General features: G+C 38.2%; 1 non-coding gene across 1 annotated transcript; it reads left to right on the forward strand.

Annotated features, from left to right (window-relative positions):
* Positions 1-13,382: 13,382 nt before the first annotated feature.
* Positions 13,383-13,457, forward strand: Trnas-uga (transfer RNA serine (anticodon UGA)). The gene has a single exon. It is a non-coding gene; the product is annotated as a tRNA-Ser (tRNA).
* Positions 13,458-24,348: the final 10,891 nt, after the last annotated feature.

Here is a 24,348-nt window from a genome sequence, read left to right on the forward strand (position 1 = left end):
TTCTGAAGTTCTTCATAATGAACTCTTGGCATTTGATAATTTGCTTCCTCTGGAACAATTAGTTGTTGACAGGCAGATAACTGAAGAGCTTAGTAAACTGGAAGAATATGACAAGTTGTGGTTCCTAAAGAATGCCCAACTTACAATTGTCCCATGGAAATGTGGACACGAGAGAAGATATTTCACTCTGAAACACACATTTACAGGGGACAAAGCAGCAATGGCCAAAAGATTTTTGAACACTGTTTTACCCATTTCCTTTCTGCGTCTATTGACTCGCAGTTCATTAGTTATGGACAGCAAGCACTTGCAAATGATATTGCTTATAAGGAAGAATGTGAAAGGAAAAGAAAACTTGAATTAGAAGAAAAGCAGAAAGACATTAAAAATCAATTGACTATGAGGCAGCTGCTCAGAAAGAAAAGAACACCAACCATCTAAGGGAAGCAAAAGAACAAGTAGACCAAAGAAAGCACTGGAAGAGTTGATTTAAAGGCAGAAAAACTGGCTCGGGATATGCTTAAGGCTGCACAAATCATGAAACTGGAAGAAACGGTAAAAGAAAGGTAGGTGGAAGCCATTCAGAAAAATTTCGAAAAAAGAAAATAATGGACGCCACCAGGGGCAGTAAATGGTAAGGACCAGCAATGGAGTAATGAGCCAGAAAGTTTTGATGAATGGTGAGATACTACTTTGGAAGAGGTAACTTCCGACTGGGTTGGGTATTTTCTCCACTCGTGGACTGGGTGTTGTGTTGTCCGCATCATCCAGTCATCATCACCGACATAAAAGTTGCCCAAAGTGGTGTCACCTGAAATAAAACTTGCAACCTGGTGGCCAAACTTCCCCAGATAGGGGCCTCCCGGCTGTCAATGCTGTAGGGTCTTTTTTTTTCTGTTTGCAGGGTAATGTTCAGACTACTGCTTGAAATACCTTGCCACAAAGGTGGCACCTGTCTGAAAGACCCAGATTATAGTTCTTACCCATGTGTCCACACAAAGTATAATAGAACAAAATACGTGAAATGGAAGAGAACATGATCTTAAGTATGGCATTAGCTAAATTGTAGCCAATGGCCTTGCCCTGTAACAAACACTGACTCCTGCCTTATCACCGAAGTTACGCAGTGTTGGGCCTGGAGAGTACTTGGACAAGTGACTGTATGTGGAAAACTGGGTACCATTGGGTTTTAGTGTGCACAAGTCGCCAAAGTGGTGTCCAATTGAAAGACCTCCACCAGGATGCAGTGCCTCATAACATTATCACTATATAGTTAGATGGTGGCTGTGAACCAGTATGGTGGTGGGCACTGTCACATAGAGAGAGAGAGAGAGAGAGAGAGAGAGAGAGAGAGAGATAGATAGATTGATACACTTTGTAAGATAGTGAACAGCATATATCTCACTGCAGAAGTATGACTTATATTTCATTTATTTAATAAAATATGTGCAAGTGGGAAATCCTTCAAGCTGCTGTTACAGTAACCCATGCATTATTGCATGTGCAGAACTGTGACATATTGGCTTCATATTCATACACTACATCACCACAATCCTCCTTCACTCATCTATTTTGTTACGCCAGCTTGTCAGGTTTGGTACCATTACTTGGTCATTCTTTCAGTATGCTGCCATCTCAAAACTATCAACAGGTAGCACACTTATTTTTTACCCTACGATGTATTTCTGCCAACAGATATATCTTTATTTCTCTCATATAAATTTCTGGTCATGCATCCAATGACCTAATTGCCATTACAAGGAAGGAAGATATTTGTACCAACATTTGATAGTTATGTGAACTCATCTGTTTTGTACTAGATGTTCCACAGTTGTTACAACTTTTTAATCTCATATCTTTGTAGTCACATTTCATCCTTTAAGATTGGCCAAGACTGAGATAGTTAAAATTTGCGAGGGGTAAGAAGTTCGCTAAGTTAATTATATTTCCAGTGACAGGTATACCAAAATTGGGCACATTGGAAACAATTTATGCATGGACTTGCAGCTGAGGTAGTTTTGGAAACCGTATCTAACTGGAGTACATAGGAACTGCCATATCTGAATCTCACCTGTAATAGCTGAAGTGTTAATGAAACTTGCCTTAAAGACTAATAATCTTTTATATTAATTTGCCACTCTTATGAGTCAAAACATAATGATCACCTGCTTAATAGTGGGATGGTCCACATTTGGAAAGCAATAATCAGTAACTGTGTGGTATAGAATAAAAAAAAGTCCTTCATTGGTTTACAGAGGTATACTGGACCAGACGTCTATGCACAGATCAAGCAGTTACCTTAAATTAACAGGCCAATGGTTTGTGGGTGTGGACGTGATGCCTGATGGTGCCCCAGGTGTTTTCCACCTGGTTCAGACCGGGGAAGTTGGTGGCAAAGTCTTCAACATGAGTTCACTATCATGCTCCTCAAACCACTATAGCCAGATTCTATCCTTGCATTATGAGCAGATGCCATTGGCAAGACGAAAAGAATGAAGGGATGCAGGTGGTCAGTTATACTGTTCATGTAGGGCACAGTTCTCATGGTGCCACGTTTTGTGGTAGCCCAGTCGAATGTCCCCCATAGTGCATTCCTGCTCCTACTGGCCTGGATCTTTAGGCCATTGCATATTTCCAGCAGCCATTTGCCTGGATGATGGCATATCCAGATACAGTTGTCAGCCTGGTGAAACAAGAAATGTAAATCATCTGTCCACATGAGGGAACACCCCCCCCCCCCCTCCCTTTCTCTTTAACACACTCTCCCCCTCCCGCCCCACCCCTCTTCCTCCTTCCCACCATTTTTCCTCCCACTCCTGCCTCCCTCCCACCACTCTCCCTCCCCCTCCTGCCCCTCTCCCTCCTGCTCCTCTCCCTCCCCTCTCCACCATATTTGTTATTTTGAAACAATCTTGCTTGTACATTATAGTAAACACACATCTGGTGTATGTTTTGTCTGCATTTGAAGTACTCTTTTTCACCACCTTAGCCAGTGATCCCATTATAACTGACTGATCAGTATCTTACTGTAGTTAGTACTTATTACCATTGAATATTAGGTTATTCAAAGATGGAGTCAACTATTGCTGCTATGGGTGCTCACGGTACCTTTTTTATCTAGCCTTGATGGTAACACATCATTTAGCTTGTCCTAACTCTAATTCTTGTAGCCCTAACTCTAATACTTCTAACCCTTCCTAATCTTCCCCTTGATAATATGATGTTGCCAACACCTGTGGATTGTGGTGCCACTACAGTGATCAACCAGAACATAAAGACCACTGACCTACTATCGATAAAAACCCATCCAGGTGATACCATTGCCACCTGGCAAGGAATGACTGCTAATCAGACATGCATGGTGCATGTAGTATCAGTGAGCGTGCTGTCTGTGTGTAGAATGGTGAATGTGTGCGAATCATCTTTGAGTTCCACAAAGGGCAGATTGTGATGGCCTGGAGGCTTGGCACGAGCATTTCAGAAACTGCACGACTTGTGTTCGAGGAGCGTAGTGATGAGTGTCTTCAACACGTGGTGAAACCGGGAACAGATGTTGTGGGATTGGGCGGCTATCCTTCATTACAGTTGTCAGACATCATAGAGAAATTTGTATGCAGTATATTCATGTACCTATTAATATATGGATATATTTGTTTCTGCTAACCAAAACGGAAGTTAGTTGGAAGAATATAGCGAAAGAATTTGAAAGTTATTGGAATTTTTCTAATTGATTTGAGGTTATTGATGGGAAAACCCCAGCATTCAGGCTCCTATTACTAATTTTGCTAATGGGTATTGTCAATGCAAAATATTAATTTATTATGGTTGTTCTTGGTGCTAATGGCAAAATATCTGATGGAGGAGTAATAAAACATTCTTAGTTTTGGAATCTATTGGAAAACAACCAATTGCAGATTCCACTCCCAGAGGAACTGCCAAATGCAGAAAGTAAGTTCCCACTTGTGTTTGTAGGTGATGGAGCCTTTCAGCCGCGTATAAATCTAATGAAACCATATAACAAAAATGTGTTAAATGACAAGAGAAGAATTTTTAATTATCGTTTGTCTTCTTCCTGTCAAATTGTAGAAAGTACTTTTGGCATCCTCTTGGTAGAATTTAAGAAAAAATAATAATTTATCACCAGAGAAACCAAAAAAGTACTGGCTTGTTGCCATTTGCACAATTTATTAATTAAAAACAGCAATTTATTGAGCATGGAGAGGTAGACATTGAAGATCGTGCTACAGGTACTGATACACATGGTGCCTGGAGGATTGGTGATAGTGAGATATTTCCAGTTCAGCAATCTAAAGCAGGGAATTGCTTACTGCTAATGAAGCAAGTATGTGAAGACTATTGTGAATACTTTGTAAGAGATGGAGCAGTTCCCTGGCAAACCAAATACTTGCCGTAATAACACTTTTATATGTGTTGCTATCAACTGTGTCATTATAGAAAATGTGACGAGATTTAATACAAATAAAGATATAAATAAAACAGTTATCTGAGTTTTGATTGTGGTTATTCCAACCCCGTCTTCCATTTGGTCCCTTAAAAAAGATAGTTTCTTATAGTACCACAGTGAGGGCACGTACACATCACAGCAGAAGTGCCGGGGAGCTTTGATTTTGTTATTTTATTCCTATCTCTCCTGTACAGTGTCTGAAGAACATTATTTATTCCCCCCCCTCCCTCCACATCTTCTTGCATGGTGTTGCGTTGCGAAAGACGCAACAGCTCTACCATTTTGTGCAGAGCTGATATTCTTTTATTTTTATCCATATGGTGACTCAATCTTACTTTCCCCAGCTGTGGAAACTCTCGATACCGTGATATAAACTGTAGCATGAATTCTTTCTCGCTCATATTTCATGAAGAAACATCACTACCATACTCTGTAATCTGCGAAACACAGCATACACCTGCTATAATTTGTGGTTTTCTTTATGTTTATTGCATGGCAAACACAGGCATAAAGTATCAAACATGCTTGTTACAACATGTCAAACTTTCCGTCAATCAAAATTTCTGTCAAACACACCCCCACACTTGGCAAGCACGTGAAGCAGCACCTTACACAGTCAAAATGTTTGTCATGTATGACACCACATTTGCCCTTACTTTAGTTTCCTCAGGACCCTGGGAGATACAAAACAGTACATTAGATGACAGTGTATTTACAATTATCTTGTAACTTACAGACATTTATTGAATAATGTCATTTGCCTTCAATAACAAAAACTTGATGGTAAACACCAGAAGACCTGACATTTTGCAGGAAAACGTTGTATATCCATCAAAGAAAGCAGACTTTTGTTTGCTACAGTTATAGCCAAATCACTGAACGTGGAGCATAGGAAACCAATATGGAATGTAATATCCACATTTTTTTAGCGTATCAAATAAGCCAACACAACTGTAGCTTTAAGGCCATTTCACACTGGCCGTCATGTCACATCACGCCATGTCATGTTCTGTCTTAACATTCTGCCATGCATTTCAATGACGGCATCCACGTTGACCATTCTGACCCATCACGTCACCATCAAGATTCCTCAGGAAGAAAGTTTTGACGGTTGACGTCATCCATCCATTGTTTAACATGTGACCCCAAAGCTCATTTTCTCCCAATACATGGCCATGCGCAGGTCTCAGCATTTCGTTTCGTCGTGGTTGCTATCACGTGTTTGTTGTTAGTTATTTGTTATAAATTGTTTCATTTCGCTATTTCTTTTCTTAAAATTTGTAATGAATGACAAAAGATTAATTGAAGCAGTCCGAATTGTATGACATGAGCATACTAAATTTCTTCCCCTCTACTACATTTTTAAAGTATTTAATATTTTACAATGAAATGGATTCCAATAGGCCTGCAACCTGAAGTACGAAAAGTACTGAGAGTACAATGAGACTGATCAGTAGTGGAATTTATTTTAATGCTGCCAGGAACTTGTAGTGTTTCGTAAAGAAATGGACTGAAAACTTAAGACAGTGCAAGTTGTTTGTTTAAATACGTGATTGCAGGCTGAAAATGGATTTGCACTTGACGGAATGTCACCATCACATCAAAAGATTCCCCTCTGTAGTTCAAATGGTGGCATTCACACACACCGTCAAGGGAACCACATGGACACGTCACATCATATCATATCATGTCAACGTTTCTCGGAAAGAATGTTTTGATGGGCCACAGCAAAGCCTATTGAGCAGAAATATATATAAAGTTCAAATACACTAAAATGACCCATCTAGACATACCATAGGCAAACCAACTTTTGTCGAATGATATGGGATGCCTAAATCTTGAATTTCTCTTTGTAATTTTTATTTGTATCTTGCTTAACAGGTAAAAAATGTTGTTTAAACACACTGAAATATTTATATAATGATGACCCTCCTCTTACAGCTCCTTGCAAGGATGTGGAACTCCTGTTCACAGTATTGATTTTTTAACATTTTTCTAACCCAGTCACTGTTTGCTCTCTGTTTCTCATCATCAAGTGCTACAGCAATCATTGTAAACTGCTTTAAACTCGATGTCAGCATTTTGTGACAAACTACTATGAGCTACCAAATAGCACATAGGGTGAGTATTTTATGACCTAGCTGTAACGTCACAACATTATTTCGAAGTTGAAGTGCCATGCAGTGTGAATGCTCAGGAATTCCTCTGACCATCGGCATTCAAGAAGGTGACAGTGATGTTCCTGCAAGTGTAAATCTACCTTGATTTATTGTTAACCCTCCAGTGGTCGCACCTAAAAAAGTTACACAATGGGTCACGTGGATGACAATAGTCATCCTCTAGGTTTCTCTATTTTATACGATTATGTAATGTATTTTTATTTCTATTAATATGTATTATTGACATATGAGTTAAAGAAAATGAAATATACGTTAAAATGGTTTATTGTTAATTATGAGTCTTAGATTGTATATAAATAAGTAGAAATACAAAACATAAAATACATTTCATAAACTTTTACAATGTACTTCACAAATGTAATTTTGACTATATATCACCCAATTTAGACTCTTTTGAGCACGATCTTCTCATTTTATTTTTGCTCGACCACAGATTTGGCATCTTCCCCTTGCACCTGCACGCCGTTCATTTTGATTGAATTTTGGTACTTCTGTCTTAAGTAAAAGAGCACCTCTTTTCTTAATTTTGGCTGGCATCTGAGGATTTTAAATGTCGCTGTATTCGGGGTGAAATCAGCTCCCAGCAAAATGATTCTATAAAATCATCTTGTTTGACTGCTTTATAGCCATTATTCACTGAGTATATGCATTGTGTGTTTATCCCAAACAAGTTCAGAAGATCGAAGAAAACAATGGCAGGCCATTTCCTTGTGTTCCTCGCCACCAAATAGTTTGCACAAAGCTGGTCCACTACATCAACACCAACTTTTGTCTTATTGTAAAAAGTGACTATTTCAGGTTTTCTTTTGTCTCCAGTAGATACATCAATTGAATCATCCTCGTGCATTGAAGATAACAGAATTGTGGATTCGTTTTTTTCTTTGGGTGTACAGAACAAGAGTCTTATTTTTTTGAAAACAAAAAAAAGTATTCATTTGCTTCTTTTTATTTGGCAGGAACTCTTTTGGCAGCTCCATTTTATTTATTTATTTATTTTTTTTTTCAGGGTCCCCACATAAGTAATATTTTTTTCAAGTAATGCTTCCACCAGAGTAATACTGGAAAACAAACATTATCACCAGTAATATTCCTATTAGAGCTATAAATTGGTTTGGCAAGATGAAGTAAAACATCTTTTCCAGCATTGCTGACTAAATAAGGCCCAAGTTCCTGTTTTCCGCAGTAAACTTCCAAATTCATCATGTACATCAATCTACTAGTGCAAATACCGTTACTCCATGGTCATGAATTGGTGCTAGCTTGTCTAATTTTCATCTGTTTGCTCTCGTGCTTTAGTCATCAAAGCAGAGGCAGCACATCAGAAAACGAAATCTATGTTCGCTCATTGATAAATAGCAAGCTTCTATTCCACATCCTTTGGAGTTACCCCACATTTTTTTTTACTACTTGTACTGCTACAACGGCGAGAACCAATAAGGAGAATAATTCCAATCAGGGCACATTTCATCTGTGAGACAAGCATCCCTGTCTCTTTAGAAGTTATTCTTAATTTCCTGAATATACAGATTTGTATATTTTGTAATGATACAGATTATTCTGTCATCAACAAATAGTCGCAATGCATCTGTTTCTGTTTTAGCATCTTTAGCTCTGTCTTTTGCTCCCAGTAAGCAGCTTATTATATTATGTGATCGAATTTTCACATTTTTCCAGGGCATTTTTTTGCTCCACTTAGTGCTTCCGTCAATACCTACAACTTCCTCGAAATTACAATCCTCACCACTCTCTTCAAAGTCAGGTGCCTCCTGTTCTGCCTCAGAGCTATGATTCTCTGATGCTACATAATCGATATCACAGTCACTGACGTCACTCTCGCAGTCTAGAAGATCTTCATCTGAATCACATCCACTTTATCCAAGCGTTAGGGTGTTAACTTCTTTTTACCACAATGGAAACTTTGTTTTACTTAAATAAAACAAGAAAATAACTAAAAAAGAGATAGAAATATGATTAAAATATGTAATATGGTGTAATGTGCGCTAAAAAATGTTGAGTAAGTGAAATATTTAATGAATACATCAGTCAAAAATACTTACACGAAAGGTCGCTTGGATGACATGTCATCCAGGCAAAAGTAAGTGCAGCTGCTCTTATCGAAGGACAAACTTCAACTGACACGTGTGGCTACAATGTGTCTCAACCCCTTCTCTGCAGACTCCTGGCAGCTGGTCCTCATTGTTGCAAAATTAGCGGTGGCAATTCAGAGAGGAGTGGATGACTATTATCATCCATGTGACCACTTGAGGGTTAGGTATGTCTATGGATTGTGTGTGAAATGGTTTTGCAAGCATCAGTGGTCAATATTTATGTGGTTTCACTAGCTAACCCCAGTACAAATGGGGCACTTCAACGATTTGAAGCCAAATACAAGATGTAAAGAAAACCTATAAATCTTGAAGGGAGAGGTATTGAGGGATATATGACTATTGTACAGAAATTTGCACTGGACTAGCAATTAAACTTAACCTGAAATGAACAAGTTTGTGATCAGGAGCAGTAAATGAAGCACGAAAATAAGCTTGTGTGTGCAGAATTTATTATAATGTGTAACAGTTTATAACTAATGGCAGAGAATGATACACAGACTAAACAGCAAAAACCAAAGCATCTAAAGAATAGAATATAACACAAATAAAAGAAAAACAGTGTTGCTTCCTTAAGACAACATTAACATACCATTAACCAAAATGTTTCATGGGATGTGATGGGAGGTCTTAACACTGCGTTCCTTTTAGTAATTCTGGGTGCAATTTGACGTAACAAATGAAGAAACTGATACTTCAACTTTCCAAAATATAAAATGCAGATTCCTCTTCCTTGGGCTCCTTGTATAACGTGTTCCACAAAATGACATTTTATGGACCCTAACTTTTTTGTGTTTTGCACTTCCGTCTCTCTTCTCTAATATACAAGCTATCCCCGCAAGCTGCAAACCATTTGACTTCTCATATAAATGTGGACTCCAGCACCCACGTACATAAGCTACCGCATTGTGTATGTTCACTTTGCGCATAGAAAGAGTTGAATATCATAGTACGAAGATCGTAAATGGAGCAGGGGGAAATAAAAAAGGCAGTTGAGGACAGCCATGTGAGTTGAGATCATGTGACCTGAATTGACTTTGACATGATGGACAGCGTGATTACACTTTGGCACGATGGTGCCGTGACAGCCAAGTGAAAACAACATAGGCGTGATAGTAAATCGTCAAAAGCAATAAAACTGTTTCTCAATGCAGAAGAAATCTATTCCACATTATTGCTCCTAAATCTGAGCCACATATGACAAGGAACCTTAACATATTGGGTATTGAAACAAAAAAATTACGTTTACAAAAATATTCCAGTACAGGACAATTCACACTGGCTGTCAGAGCACCATCATGGGGGTGAAAGCTATATGGGAGAAGAGGCAACAACAAGCCACGTAGTTCCTTCCAGACCACTAGAGGCATTAGGGGTCAAACGAAGCTGGAATTGACCATGAGATCTGTCCAATGGCAGTTGTTGATATACTATTGTATTGAATTTGTTTTATATTTACATATTACTGCTCTTCATTATAAACAGATTTTTTACTTTAAATTTCATAAAGTTCACTGTGGAATAGAAGAGATTGCCTGCTGAAAAATGTCTACAATTAATCCTAAGGTAAGACCTGTAATTTTCAGTAAATAATCTCATAGCCTATAAATGAAATGTATTCACTTCTACCGTGAATTAAGCTGTGTGGTTTCCGTTTGTTTATTAAAATAACTTTGATATGTCACTAGTGGTTTTATTTAAGAAGAATTTTATGTTTTTTCAGAATATTCAACACAACAAATTGACACTGAAATACCCCTTTAAATTCCCCAGCTGTTCATCTGGATATTACGTAGTTTCAATGGAGAAAGTTAGCAACAAGCATTTCTACAGGTTTCCAAAACAACCTCGAGCGTTGCTTCTGAAGTGGAAAAGTGTTTGTAAACTGTCACCTGATGTGAACTGTGCTACTTATTTTGTTTGTGAAGATATTTTTTTTTTTTAAGAAGATTTTATGAATAAAACTAGGCATAAGCTAAATTGGGGTGTGTTTCCAAAACAAGTGGCAGGTGTTCCTTGTGATATCAGTAGTGAATCGGGTGAAACTGTTGTTAACAGTGAATTAGGCCTACCAAGCACGAGTGGTGCTATGGCAAGTGATCATTATACAGCTGCTAATACCAGAAGTGAAACTGGTGTTAATGAACTACGAAGCTTTAGTTGTGCTGTGGCAAGTAGTTCGCATGCAGCTGTTAGTACCAGAAGGGGATCAGGTGAAACTGGTGTCAATAGTGAATTAGGCCTACCAAGCACTAGTGGTGCCGTGGAATATTTTTTATTCTACAGGTGTCAATACCAGAATTGAAACTGGTGTTAATGAATTCCGTAGCACTAGTTGTGCTGAGCAGAGTAAGTCATTGAGTGAGTGATGCCTCTCTTAAACTTTTTATCTCCCCTCAAAATGTATCTGCAGATGCTGAGTGCACATTCTTATTCGAAAAATTTTGTGACATGAGGAAAGTGGGGTTTTAGGTATACACATTTCAAAAGCAGATTTAACTCCAAGAAAATCAAAAATGTACAAGATTCATAAGAATACTGTTACAAGAGTATCAAAACTGAAAGCAAAGCTACATCATGAAAAATCAGAACTAAAAACACTAGAAGATTTATATGACAGCAATACTTTCTCTTTCATAGAAACTAATTTAAATTCTGTTACCAAATATTTCATAAACATCTAGGAAATTAAATGCTCATCAGTCAGGAAATGCAAGGCGATGGACACCTGACACAAAGTATTTGCTTTATCCTTATACAAACGAAGTCCCCGCCTATACAAATATTTGTCAGTTCATTTTTATGTTCCTTCTGTGGGGCATCTGAAATCTGTTTTCTTCTATACCGTTTCAACCAAGATTGAATACTTCTTTGACGAATGTAATAAAAGCAGAAGTTGACGCAATGAACAACAGTGGTAAATATTGTGCTTTGTTGTTTGATGAAATGAAATGTCTTTGGAGAAAGGGTTGTACTATGATGCAAGCAAACAAAAAAATTTTACGGTTTCAAGATTTAGGGAGGGTCAAATGTACAAGCAAACCATGCATCAGTTTTCATGGTTAGAGGCATACATAAAAGCTGGAAGCAGGTTGTTGCTTATTACTTCACTCATAACTCAGTTTCAAGTATCACTTTAAAAAGTCTTATTACCTATATCATAAAGCAATTGCAAGAAATAGTGCTAAAGGTAGTTTGTGACCAGAATGCAACCAAACAGAGAGCACTGAAGCAACACTGCTGTGAGAAACCAACTGACTCCAGTCCATTTCATATTTTAGTCAGTGATGAAGCTATTGCAGTAATTTATGATGTCCCACATCTATTAAAGAATACTAGAAATGCTCTGCTAGGAAATAAAATACAGTTTGGGCTTAAAAAAGAGGCCAGTTTTGAATTTATTCAGAGGGCTTTTCTTCTGGAGCAGCAGAAGACCACGTGCTTTTATTTCTTCAGTTGTTGTCCTCAGTGTCGACATACTGTGTTGCTACACTGGCTGAAAAGTGGGGTTTGTAATTTGGACACTGACTACGGTAAATAATGTAACAGACAGATGCACAGTTGCATTTCACAGTCTTTTACTTTCACTTTTCACCCCCCCTCCCCCCATATACACATTTAATATGGCCAGCGTACTATTGTTTAACTTTCCATAAGCCTCATTAATACTGCACAGGTGAACCTCCACATACTACTACAATAGTTAACTGTTGAACATCTACGAGCAGTAAAAGTCTAACCACAAAGTTCACAGTTCTTGAAGAATAAAAATGTACATGTGGAGCAAACGCTGTCAGTGTTTTAACACACACAGTTCACAGTTCTTGAAGAATAAAAATGTACATGTGGAGCAAACACTGTCAGTGTTTTAACACACGGCCTATTGGTGTAACACCTATTTCACTGTTAAATTGATGCATTCTTGTCATTCTAAGCAACACAGATTACTCGTCTGAAACTTGGCCATGGACTGACTGACTGACCAAAAACTGGGCCCTTATACATCATCACAATAATAGGTGCAGAAATTACACATTGTTTGAAGTTCTATTTACAGAAATTACAATTAAAACTTATCTCATTAAATTAACTGAATACATTGAAAAATTGCATGTATTTAACAGTTTCTTCTACTACAAGAGTTAGGCCGAATTATTTGTTTAAATCATGAAATTAACATATATAGTTACGCAAACAATATTTTTGACAAAACTGTTAATTACTTTGGAATTAATTAAGGGCTGGCTTTGCTAACATGTTTCAAATAGAGCCAAATAAATACTTTAAGATTATTAGCATTTCGTCTTCCAAATGTTTATGATTAGGACTGAATTTATATATGTTTATACATCAACAGTAGAATTTAAGTTATGAGACAGTTACTGATTTCTCCCTATAATGAAAGATAATAGCTATTAATAGTCGAAATAAATTAGAAAATCAATTTCATACATAAAACTAAGTACAAAATTAGATCTGGTGTTATAACTATATATGAAGGTAGTCTTTGTTCCCGAAAAAACAGTTACCGTTGATGACCATGCAGCTTCGCTAGAATGAAATCACAATTAAATGGACACCCTAGCTGCAGACAGGCGTTGATATACTTCATTGGGGACATGTTGAAAATGTGCCCTCGGTGGCTCAGATGGATAGAGCATCTGCCATGAAAGCAGGAGATCCCGGGTTTGAGTCCCGGTCGGGGCACACATTTTCAACATGTCCCCAATGAAGTATATCAACGCCTGTCTGCAGGTAGGGTGTCCATTTAATTATGATTTCATTCTGGTGTTATACTCATTAAAACTGAGGATCAACCTTTCCGTTATATGAAAATGCAGATTATATTCACTTATGCTAATGGTAAATAGTTAAAAGTAACAAAACAAATTTAAGGAGGCAGATGGAAAAACAAGAGGGGAGTTAAAAGTATCCTAGCTTGCTTCGTCACACCATCCTCTCATTAGATTGACCAGACAGATATTGAAAATAGCTAAATGGGCTATTCAGTGACCCCAGAAATTGGGTTTAAAATCTACACACACAAAAATATTACATAAGAAATCTTCTCAAAAACTGCAGGAAATGTGTTTTTCACATTCCTTACATGAAATGGCCATACAAAAATCCCCATACAAAATAATTACACACAGTGTATTGTAGAATGTGACAAAAAATCCACGTGTTATACTTTTAACAGAAAATTAGGCATCTTCATCATAAGCGATGTCCTTTTTGGGTAAGCGAAAATTACATTTAAAGATACATATCATTTGATACAAGTCCTGTCTTGCTTCAAATAATAAATCTTCATGGGTTACAGTAGACAGAAAATTTCACTTGCTCAATGTTTAGTATTTTTCACAAGCTCTTTCACTTTTTCAATGAGCTTTAACACTCCTTCTCACCCAGCTGTCCATGTCTTCAACAGGTCCAAGTGACAGTTAGCAACGAAATGCACTGCAATTGGTTCTCTTGGAGGTGGTTCTCCTCTGCCACAGTTCATGAGAAAATGGGACAAAATACTGTACTTTCGTACACTTACTGTTACTTCTAACTTAAGCCTAAGAAAAAATATATTTAACGCTAATGACAAATGATAGTCATTACATCATAAATAAATACAAAGTTCTCATAACATTGCAATGATTGGCACTAAATTTGACTATAGTACGAAAGGTGGTAACTATGAAAAATTTTAAAATCAAGTGCACATTACACTGCCAAAACATTACTCAAAGTCATAACTGTCTGAAACTGGTTAAACTTAAAAGACTTTTGTTTCTTTTCCATTTGCAAAATAGCAAACACTCAAGATGTGCAGTAGCATAGATTTACTAATTATTATGTTATGAAGAAAGAATAGTGTCACCATCATGTAACTTAATTACTATTCAAATCAAAATTAAGGAGATGGAAGTTGTACCAAATCATTGCCCCACTTCTCTATTCAACTCTGAGAACTATTCTCATCCAACCAGAAAATTAAATCCTCACAAAATGTTACCAAATAGTTCACCTGTCAGAATTATTCACACCAGTCTAGCACCACAGTTATCAGTTAATCAGCAAACTCACTGTTCTTTGTTCCAGTATTTCCATCTCAAGTTCATAATTACTCAGAACACAACTAGAAGTTTTCAGATAACCATAGGTCCAATAATGCAGAATTATATGACTTGTAAGTATTGCTCTTTCTGTTAAGCTCTCATGCCCAGCTGCAGTGTCATGAATTGCACAATATAAACAGTACCTAATGTTGCCTAGTTCACAATTAAATTGTCAATACAGTTACACTACATTTGTGTGTATGCAGTTATCTATCCATTAATCATGTCAGTCAGCTCCATTATTTCACTTACATTTCTTACCTTGTTAGCCAGTGGAGTGCATTCTCAAAAACTATCTCTATTGCAGAGACAGGCTCCCTAACCATTAAGACCCTATTATTATTCATTATTTTCTTATTGCATTAATGTTTCATTATCTAATAATTAAACACCTGCTCTGCTTGTCTAATGCAAAATTGACTCTAGTGAAAAACACTCCACAGTAACAGATCCTTATGCTACAGCAAACTTAACTCTCATTCCGATCAGACAAAATCGTCACTTAGACAAACTATTATTCCACTGCATTCCATCAAATTGCTTAAGATTCTAGCCTGAAGGGTGATATACATACGAACCTTACTTATTCTTTTCACACACATTACTCCAGGCAAATATGTTTAAGGTTGTAATTCCTTAATGTTAGAAACAGCTTTACCGTGACACACTCCTATAGATAGTTATCTCAATATACTGACTGCAATGAACACAAACACTTGTATTATACCACAATTAATATTAAGATCAAGTATTTGAGATGGTTTATATTTCCTTTGTTGCTGCACCAAATTATACCAATTTCACACATGAGCTGATTACTTCAGATGTTAATTATCCTCCACATACGCTGACACCTTTCATTATCAGTTTACCTTACCCCTTTGACAGAAATTCTTTAACTATTGTACCAATTTATCTTCTTCCATCCTCTTATGATTCCATTACTTATAGCTAATAACAACATTATATATAGACACACACACACACACACACACACACACACACACAGATAACACTGAAGAAAACTTTTGTAACATATTTCTATACTAAAGTATGCTACTGCACAAGATTACATGAAAGTTGGAGAGAGAATTTGGACCTCGGTCAACATAACCTCAATCAAACATTAGTCGATTTTGGTCTGCACCATAAAGTTTGTTCTTGAATGAAAATGTCAGTTATGAGCCTAATTCTCATCATTTGCGGGAGGTGTTACTGTTTTGTTTCAATATGAAGAAAACGGTAGCCGAGTCTCATCAAATGCTCTCAAGTAGGTATGGTAAGAATGCTATTAGTGAAAGAAAGTGTCATGAGTGGTTTCATTACGACTACAGTCAGACTCAGAGACACTTTCACTTACGCCACGCTCTAGATTCAGTACCTCTTCCACTTTTGTCCCTATTTCAGTCAATTTTGAATCTACAATTTCATTTACTTTTTCCAATTTTTCCTCTACCATTACTGCACACTTGGTTTCTACCTCAGTTTCTGAATCATTTCTAACGTGATCGATTTGTTTCTCAAGTTTGGCTCTACTTTCATCACAAAATTTCTCGGAAGCCTTGAATTCATCTTTACACTGTTTTTTCAGAAGCCTCTACCTTCCTACTATAGTCATCACAAAGCTTCTTTCTCTCTTCTACACATTTACTACTCATTAATGTTAATTTCTCATTAGTATTCTGCTCTACTTTCTTTATCTTTTCATCACAATGTTTACCTACAGCTTCAACCTTCCTATTTCATTCTGAAAGATTAGAGCTGACTTCTTTAATCTCCATTTCAATTTCTTTCTTCAGTTCATCCTTTAAGTCTACCATATCAGTTCTAATACCACTAATGTCTACTTCCATATTACTTTCCATACTACTCAAACTACTTTCCATCCTATTCATATTACTTTCCATATTACTCATAATTTTCCTTAACATCGCTTCCAAATTTCCATCTGCCGTACGTTTTTTCCCTTGTTGACTTTCGCTACTAGATTCTTCCTCCTTAACCTTAACGACCTTATCCACTTCAATAATGTTTTAATCCGCTTTGCTCTTTGCAATAGGACTTCCGTCCTCAACCTTCAAAGTTACATTCATGTCTGATTTATAATAGTCTATAGAACCAGTCTCACTTAGGTCTTTCTGTTCATTTAACAACTTAACCTCTACAGCTTTTTTCTCAGTCATACTGTCTTGTTTGTTAAAGTCACTAGTTATGTATCACTCAACACAAAACAGCTTTTGCCCGCTCGCTAATTGGCTATATTACCTCTTCACTGTAAACCACTGTTGATTTCACTTTTCAAAGTTCACGAGTCCTTCTTTGTTGTGGCTACGTTCAATATTCCTCACCCGCTAGGGCGTCACATGTAGCGGTACCACCTGCTTTTTTTTCTTTGGTTGTTGTCCTCAATGTTGATGTACTGCGTTGCTACACTGGCCGAAAAGTGGAGTTTGTAATTTGGACACTGACTACGGTAAATATTGTAGCAGAAAGATGCACAGTTGCGTTTCACAGTCTTTTAATTTCAATTTTGAACCCCCCCCCCAATATACACATTTAATATGGCCAGTGCACTATTGTTTAACTTTCCATAAGCCTCATTAATGGTTCACTGGCGAACCTCCACATACTGCTACAATTGTAAAAGCCTCACCACAAAGTTCACAGTTCTTGAAGAATAAAAAGGTACATATAGAGCAGACACTGTCAGTGTTTTAACACATGGCCTATTGATGTAACACTTATTTCACTGTTAAACTGATGGACTGTTGTCGTTCTAAGCAACACAGAAACTTGGCTGTGGACTGACTGTCCCGTGACCAAAAACCAGGCCCTTATATGTCATCACAATGATGGGTGCTGAAACTACACATTGTTTGAAGTTTGATTTACAGAAATTACAATTAAAACTTATCAAATTAACTGAATACATCGAAAAATTGCGTGTATTTAACAGTTTCTTCTACTACAAGAGTTAGGCAGAATTATTTGTTTAAATCATGAAATTAACATATATAGTTATGTAAACAATATTTTTGACAAAACTGTTAATTACTTTGGAATTTATTAAGAGCTGGCTTTGCAAACATGTTTTCAAATAGAGCCAAATAAAGACTTTTAAGATTATTAGCATTTCGTCTTCCAAATTTTTATGATTAGTACTGAATTTATATATGTTTATACATCAACAGTAGAATTTAAGTTATGAGACAGTTACTGATTTATCTGTGTAATGAAAGATACTAACTAGTAATAGTCGAAATAAATTAGAAAATCAATTTCATACATAAAACTAAGCACAAAATTAGATCTGGTGTTATACTCTTTAAAACTGAGGGTCAACCTTTCTCTTATGTGAAAATGCAGATTATATTCACATATGCTAATGGTAAATAGTTAAAAGTAACAAAACAAATTTAAGGAGGCAGATGGGAAAATAAGAGGGGAATTAAAATTATCTCGGCTTGCTTTGTCACAAGGAATCATTTTGAATTTAATGATTCTTTTACTAAAATGAAAGTTAAGGTAGCTGCATCCCATCTTACTCATACAGTTGCTGCTGTTATTGTAACTTATGGGGCATTTTATATCTTACCTGCTGAGGCAATATATACTGCAGAAATTGTTGAAAAGATGGATTGCTTATTTGATTCACTGAACAGCTCCTATTACTATCCACAAGATGGCAAATCTTGTAAATGTGCCCTCTCTGCAGAGTCCCCACAAATCAAATGTGGTATGATCTGTTAAAAGAAATGGAAGATTGGAAAGGGTTGGAGCAAGGCACAGGGAGAGATACAACAAAAATGTTCAGTTTCATAAGTGGGTGGCAGACTACAATAAGATCGCTGATGTTCGTTTGGAATAGATTTTAAAAAATGGCTTTAGTTTTTTAAGCATGAGGGCTTTCAATCAAGACCCACCGGAGAAAGTACTTTGTTGTGTGAGGCAGCATGGTGTTGCAAACACCAACCCAACTTGCTTTCAGTTCAAGGAGCATTGAAAACAATTGTCGTCAATAACATGTCCATATCTATAAACTCATTAGGTAATTGTGAGGATGATAGATGCATGCCATTATACAATTTAAGGCAGTTTTTGGGAGCAGGTGATGACAGCTCTCTTAACTCCACAACAGACCATTCCATTGTTGATCAAAGTGCTTTATACAGTGCCCTTGCTGATAATGAAGCTGCTGCTGCTGCTGCTGCTGGTGGTGGTAGTGGTGGTGGTGGTGGTTTTGATGATGATGGTGAAGGGGCTGATGTAATAACACTTAGCTATTAGTATCTATTATTTTGAAACTTCCTGGCAGATTAAAACTGCGTACCGGACCGAGACTCGAACTCGGGACCTTTGCCTTTCGCGGGCAAGTGCTCTATCAACTGAGCTACCCAAGCACGACTCACGCCCCATCCTCACAGCATTAATTCCAGCAGTACCTAGTCTCATACCCTCCAAACTTCACAGATGCTCTCCTGCGAAACTTGCACAACTAGCACTCCTTCCTTTCTTCCAGGAGGAGAACAAGATGTCTCAATCCTCATTCTGCTTTGCTCATCAAACATTCTGGTGCATGAACATATCCACACTCTTTTCATGCAGGACATTCTAAATCCTTTTATCTAGTCTCTCTTTGTTGTTAAGCCTTCAGCATCTCCCTCTTACTGCCTCTCTCTCCCCTATTGTCTCCGCTTGATTCACAGTACATCCCTCTGCCACAATTGCCTCTCTCACTTACACTGTATCCTTTTGTCTTTCTTTCTCACTGCCACAACCTCCATCATACCCTGGCAGCTCAAAAATTCTCAGGGCCCACCAACTCCCCCCCCCCCCCCCCCCCATACTCACTTGTTTAAAATTTTGGCCGAAAATGCACCCTCAACTATACCTGTGTATTAAAGTTTGCTGGTCTGGGGATTCAGACCATGCTGCCCCCCCCCCCCCCCCCCAAAATAAAAGACACTGTATTTTTCATTCCCACTGTCTCTTCACTGCTTCTGTCTCCCTTCATCTCTCTCTCTCTCTCTCTCTCTCTCTCTCTCTCTCTCTGTCTCTCTTTCACAGCCACCAATATCTTCTCTCTCTTTGGCTTCCATCTCCTACTATCTTACAACACAAAAAAGTGTGAATATATTTGCATACCAACAGTTTTGGTGAGGGAGATGGAATGAGGATTGAGGCACTTCTCTGTCAAAATGTTTTAAAGAGGAACAGATTCGCCTTTTTTGTGCTCCAACAGGAGCAGGGAGTGCTGCTTATATAAAGAGAATTTTATAGGTTAGTAAAAATTTGAGATTTTATTTATATACTTTGACACATATAACCAACAAATAAGTATGCATAATATAAAGTTAACACAAAATTGTTTCCTTTACATTTTTTTTTCTGGATACTTTGCTCATCAATTGCAATTCACTAAAAATGCATGGCTTATGATTTGTATCTTAAAAAGAGTAAAAATGTTATTCTAATTTTACTGAACTTGCAGTCATATAACTTTTAACAGTCATTTTAAATTCTTTCTGGGCGTGTTATACCCTTTTTAACTCATTTTTGTCACTGCAGTACCACCCAGGGCATATTTGTATGGTGCCAATTATACACACACTCCCATTATAAAGTTTTAGTGGTGAAAAAATCTAACTAAAACATAGTTTGATGGCCTCATAATTCTTGCCATGTGTTCACTATGTCAGTTAAAATGACATTTATGCCCCAGACCGAATATTACCAGCGTAAGTAAAGTAACTTTGAATCACTGGAGCTCAGTAATGGATAATGATATCAAAAAAGTTTCGAAATTCCCCAAGAATATCCCTTCAAGAACACATGGCAAAAATTTTGAGGATCAGCAATGAATAGAAATTATACAAGTGGCCATCCCGACGACTAGTACTTTTCATACCCAAAATTCATGTTTTTTTGGGTTTTCTGAGGAACCCCATATGAACAAATGGTGCTTTTATAAGCCACTAAGGTTCCCCCCAGGGTGCCCATAGCCACGGGCAAAGAAGGGCCATGAGACCCCTTAACTCCAATAAATAGACCCAGAGATACGACCCCCTGAAAAATTGTATTTTCGTGTGCCGCATTAGAACATACTGGTACTATGCACTGTTGTGCACAGACCGATGTTGTTCCTTTCTACTCTTGATAAATTTAAATTCATGTGGCTATGTGACATCAGAAATTCATGCCTAATTCTGACCTATACTATATATCAACAGAGAGATAAGAGGGGCTGGCCAGTACTTACCTCAACTCAGTACAGCCGATAGATAACACAAAGCACTACAGAAAATTTACATTCCTAGCTTTCGGAACTTTGTTCCTTCATCAGGGAGGAGAGAAGGGAAAAAAGGGAAGAAGGGAAAGTGGATTCAGTTACTCACAACCCAGGTTATGAAGCAACAGGGAAAGGTAAACAGGGAGGGTAGCAAGGATGGAGGCATGGTTGTCAGAGGGAAGCCAAAGATATTCTACTGTTAAGTACTGTGCCAGCTTCAAACCAAAGAGGATGCATACAGAAGTAAAGAGGTATATAGTATAAAGATAAACACAACTATGTAGGATGAAAAGATGTGTGAATGGCTAAAGAGGAGAGGGAAAAAGAAAACGACTGAAGAGTAAATGGGAGTGAGATTAGTTAACGTAGGTTCAGTCCAGGGGGATGGCGGGATGAACGGATGTGTTGGAGTGCAAGTTCCCATCTCCGCAGTTCTGAGGGACTGGTGTTGGGTGGGAGAAGCCAAATGGCATCTACGTTGTAGTAGGTTCCTAGGTCCCTAGAATTATGCTGGACGGCATGCTCTGCTACTGGGTGTTGGACATCTCCTAGGCGGACAGTTCGTCTGTGCCCGTTCATGCGCTCAGCCAGTTTAGTTGTCGTCATACCGATGTAAAAGGCTGTGCAGTGCAGGCATGTCGCTGATAAATGACGTGTTGTTTCACATGTGGCCCTGCCTTGAATTGTGTATGTTTTACCAGTAGCGGGGCTGGAGTAGGTGGTTGTGGGGGGATGCATGGGGCAGGTTTTGCAGTGGGGTCGGTTACAGGGGTAGGAACCGCTGGGTAGAGAAGGTGGTCTGGGAATATTGTAAGGTTTGACAAGGATGTTACGGACGTTACGGGGGCTACGAAAGGCAACTCTGGGTGGTGTGGGGAGAATATTGTCAAGGGATGCTCTCATTTCAAGGCTTGACTTGAGAAAGTCATATCCCTGGTGGAATAATTTGTTGATGTATTCCAGGCCAGCATAATATTGGGTGACAAGGGGGATGCTTCTGTGTGGTCTGGGGGTAGGAACATTGTTGTTGGACGGGGAGGAATGTATTGCTCGGGAGATCTGTTTGTGGACAAGGTCTGCAGGATAGTTGCGGGAGAGGAAAGCACTGGTCAGGTTATTGGTGTAATTGTTGAGGGATTCGTCACTGGAGCAGATACGTTTGCCACAAATACCTAGGTTGTAGGGAAGGGAGCGTTTGATGTGGAATGGATGGCAGCTATCAAGTGAAGGTACTGTTGTTTGTTTGTGGGTTTGATGTGGACAGAGGTGCGGATGTGAGCTTCAACAAGATGAAGGTCAACATCCAGGAAAGTGGCTTGGGTTTTGGAGAAGGACCAGGTGAAATTCAGACTCGAAAAGGAGTTGAGGTTATGGAGGAAATTAAGGAGTGTTTCTTCACCATAAGTCCAGACCACAAAGATGTCATCTATAAACCAATACCAAGCCAGGGGAAGCAGCTGTTGGGTCTTCAGGAAAGCCTCCTCCATGCAGCCCATGAAGAGGTTGGCATACGATGGAGCCATCCTGGTTCCCATGGCCGTTCCCCTGATTTGTATGTAGGTCTGGCCTTCAAAAGTGAAGTAATTATGGGTGAGGATGAAGTTGGTAAGTGTGATAAGGGCAAGGTTTTTGGAAGATCTTTGGGTGGGTGTTGGGAGAGGTAGTGTTCAAGGCCAGAGAGACCATGGGTATGTGAAATGTTTGTGTAAAGGGATGTAGCATCTATGGGGACAAGAAAGGTTTCAGGTGGGAGGGGAGTGGGAATGGATTTGAGGCATTCTAGGAAGTGGTTTGTGTCTTTGATGTAGGATGAGAGTCTGCGGGCGATAGGTTGGAGGTGTTGGTCTACCAGAGCTGAGATACGTTTCGTTGGGGCCTTGAAGCCTGCCACAATTGGACACCCAGGATGGGTCTCTTTGTGGATTTTGGGTAATAGGTAGAAGGTATGGATACGTGGCTCAGGTGGAGTGAGTAGGTCTATGGAAGCCATTGTGAGGCCTTGTGAGGGACCTCTTTGTTAGTATTTGTTTCACATCTTTATATGAGATTTTCCATTAATCATCTAGACTATATATCCTAACATATTATAGGCTTTACGGATTGTATCCCCCTTTATTTTACGTCATACAATTAATCATTGAAAAATATGTGTATGCCTACAGTAGTGACATCTGGTGAACTTGTCACATTTTGTGGCTACCGTACAACAGGACTTTTTTTTTTAACATAGTGCTGCTGACAAGATGACTCTTGTATAAACTATTGTTTATAAATATTTGATGATGGTGGCATTGATTTTGTGTTAGCATTTGACAATGCCACTATGGCTCCAGAACATTAAGACATGTTTTAATAAAACAGGTATGTCTCTTCATATTTAAAGTGCACAAATGCACATGTATGTCAGCAATACTTTTCATTATGGTCTATTTAATAGTTTTAAGCTGTAGACAGTCTGCTAGTGTACCGGGTGATCAAAAAGTCAGTACAAATTTGACAACTGAATAAATCACAGAATAATGTAGATAGAGAGGTACAAATTGACACACATGCTTGGTATGACATGGGGTTTTATTAGAACAAAAATAAAATAAAATAAAATAAAAATAAAAATAAAAAAAATAAAAAATAAAATAAAAAAAATGCAAAAGTTCAAAAAATGTCTCACTGATGGCACTTCATCTGATCAGAATAGCAATAATTATCATAACAAAGTAAGACGAAGCAAAGATGATGTTCTTTACAGGAAATGCTCAATATGTCCACCATCATTCCTCAACAATAGCTGTAGTCGAGGAATAATGTTGTGAACAGCACTTCAAAGCATGTCCGGAGTTATGGTGAGGCATTGGCGTCGGATGTTGTCTTTCAGCATCCCTAGAGATGTTGGTCGATCACGATATGCTTGTGACTTCAGATAACCCCAAAGCCAATAATCACACGGACTGAGGTCTGGGGACCTGGGAGGCCAAGCATGACGAAAGTGGCAGCTGAGCACACGATCATCACCAAACGATGCGCGCAAGAGATCTTTCACGCATCTAGCAATATGGGGTAGAGCACCATCCTGCATAAACATCGTACGTTCCAGCAGGTGGGGATGATGCGATTCTGTAACATATTGGCGTACCTCTCACCCATCACGGTAGCAGTTACAAAACCATAATCATGCATTTCCTTGAAGAAAAAAGGCCTGATA

This window comes from Schistocerca serialis, chromosome 5 (genome assembly GCF_023864345.2).
Source record: "Schistocerca serialis cubense isolate TAMUIC-IGC-003099 chromosome 5, iqSchSeri2.2, whole genome shotgun sequence".
Taxonomy (NCBI): domain Eukaryota; kingdom Metazoa; phylum Arthropoda; class Insecta; order Orthoptera; family Acrididae; genus Schistocerca; species Schistocerca serialis.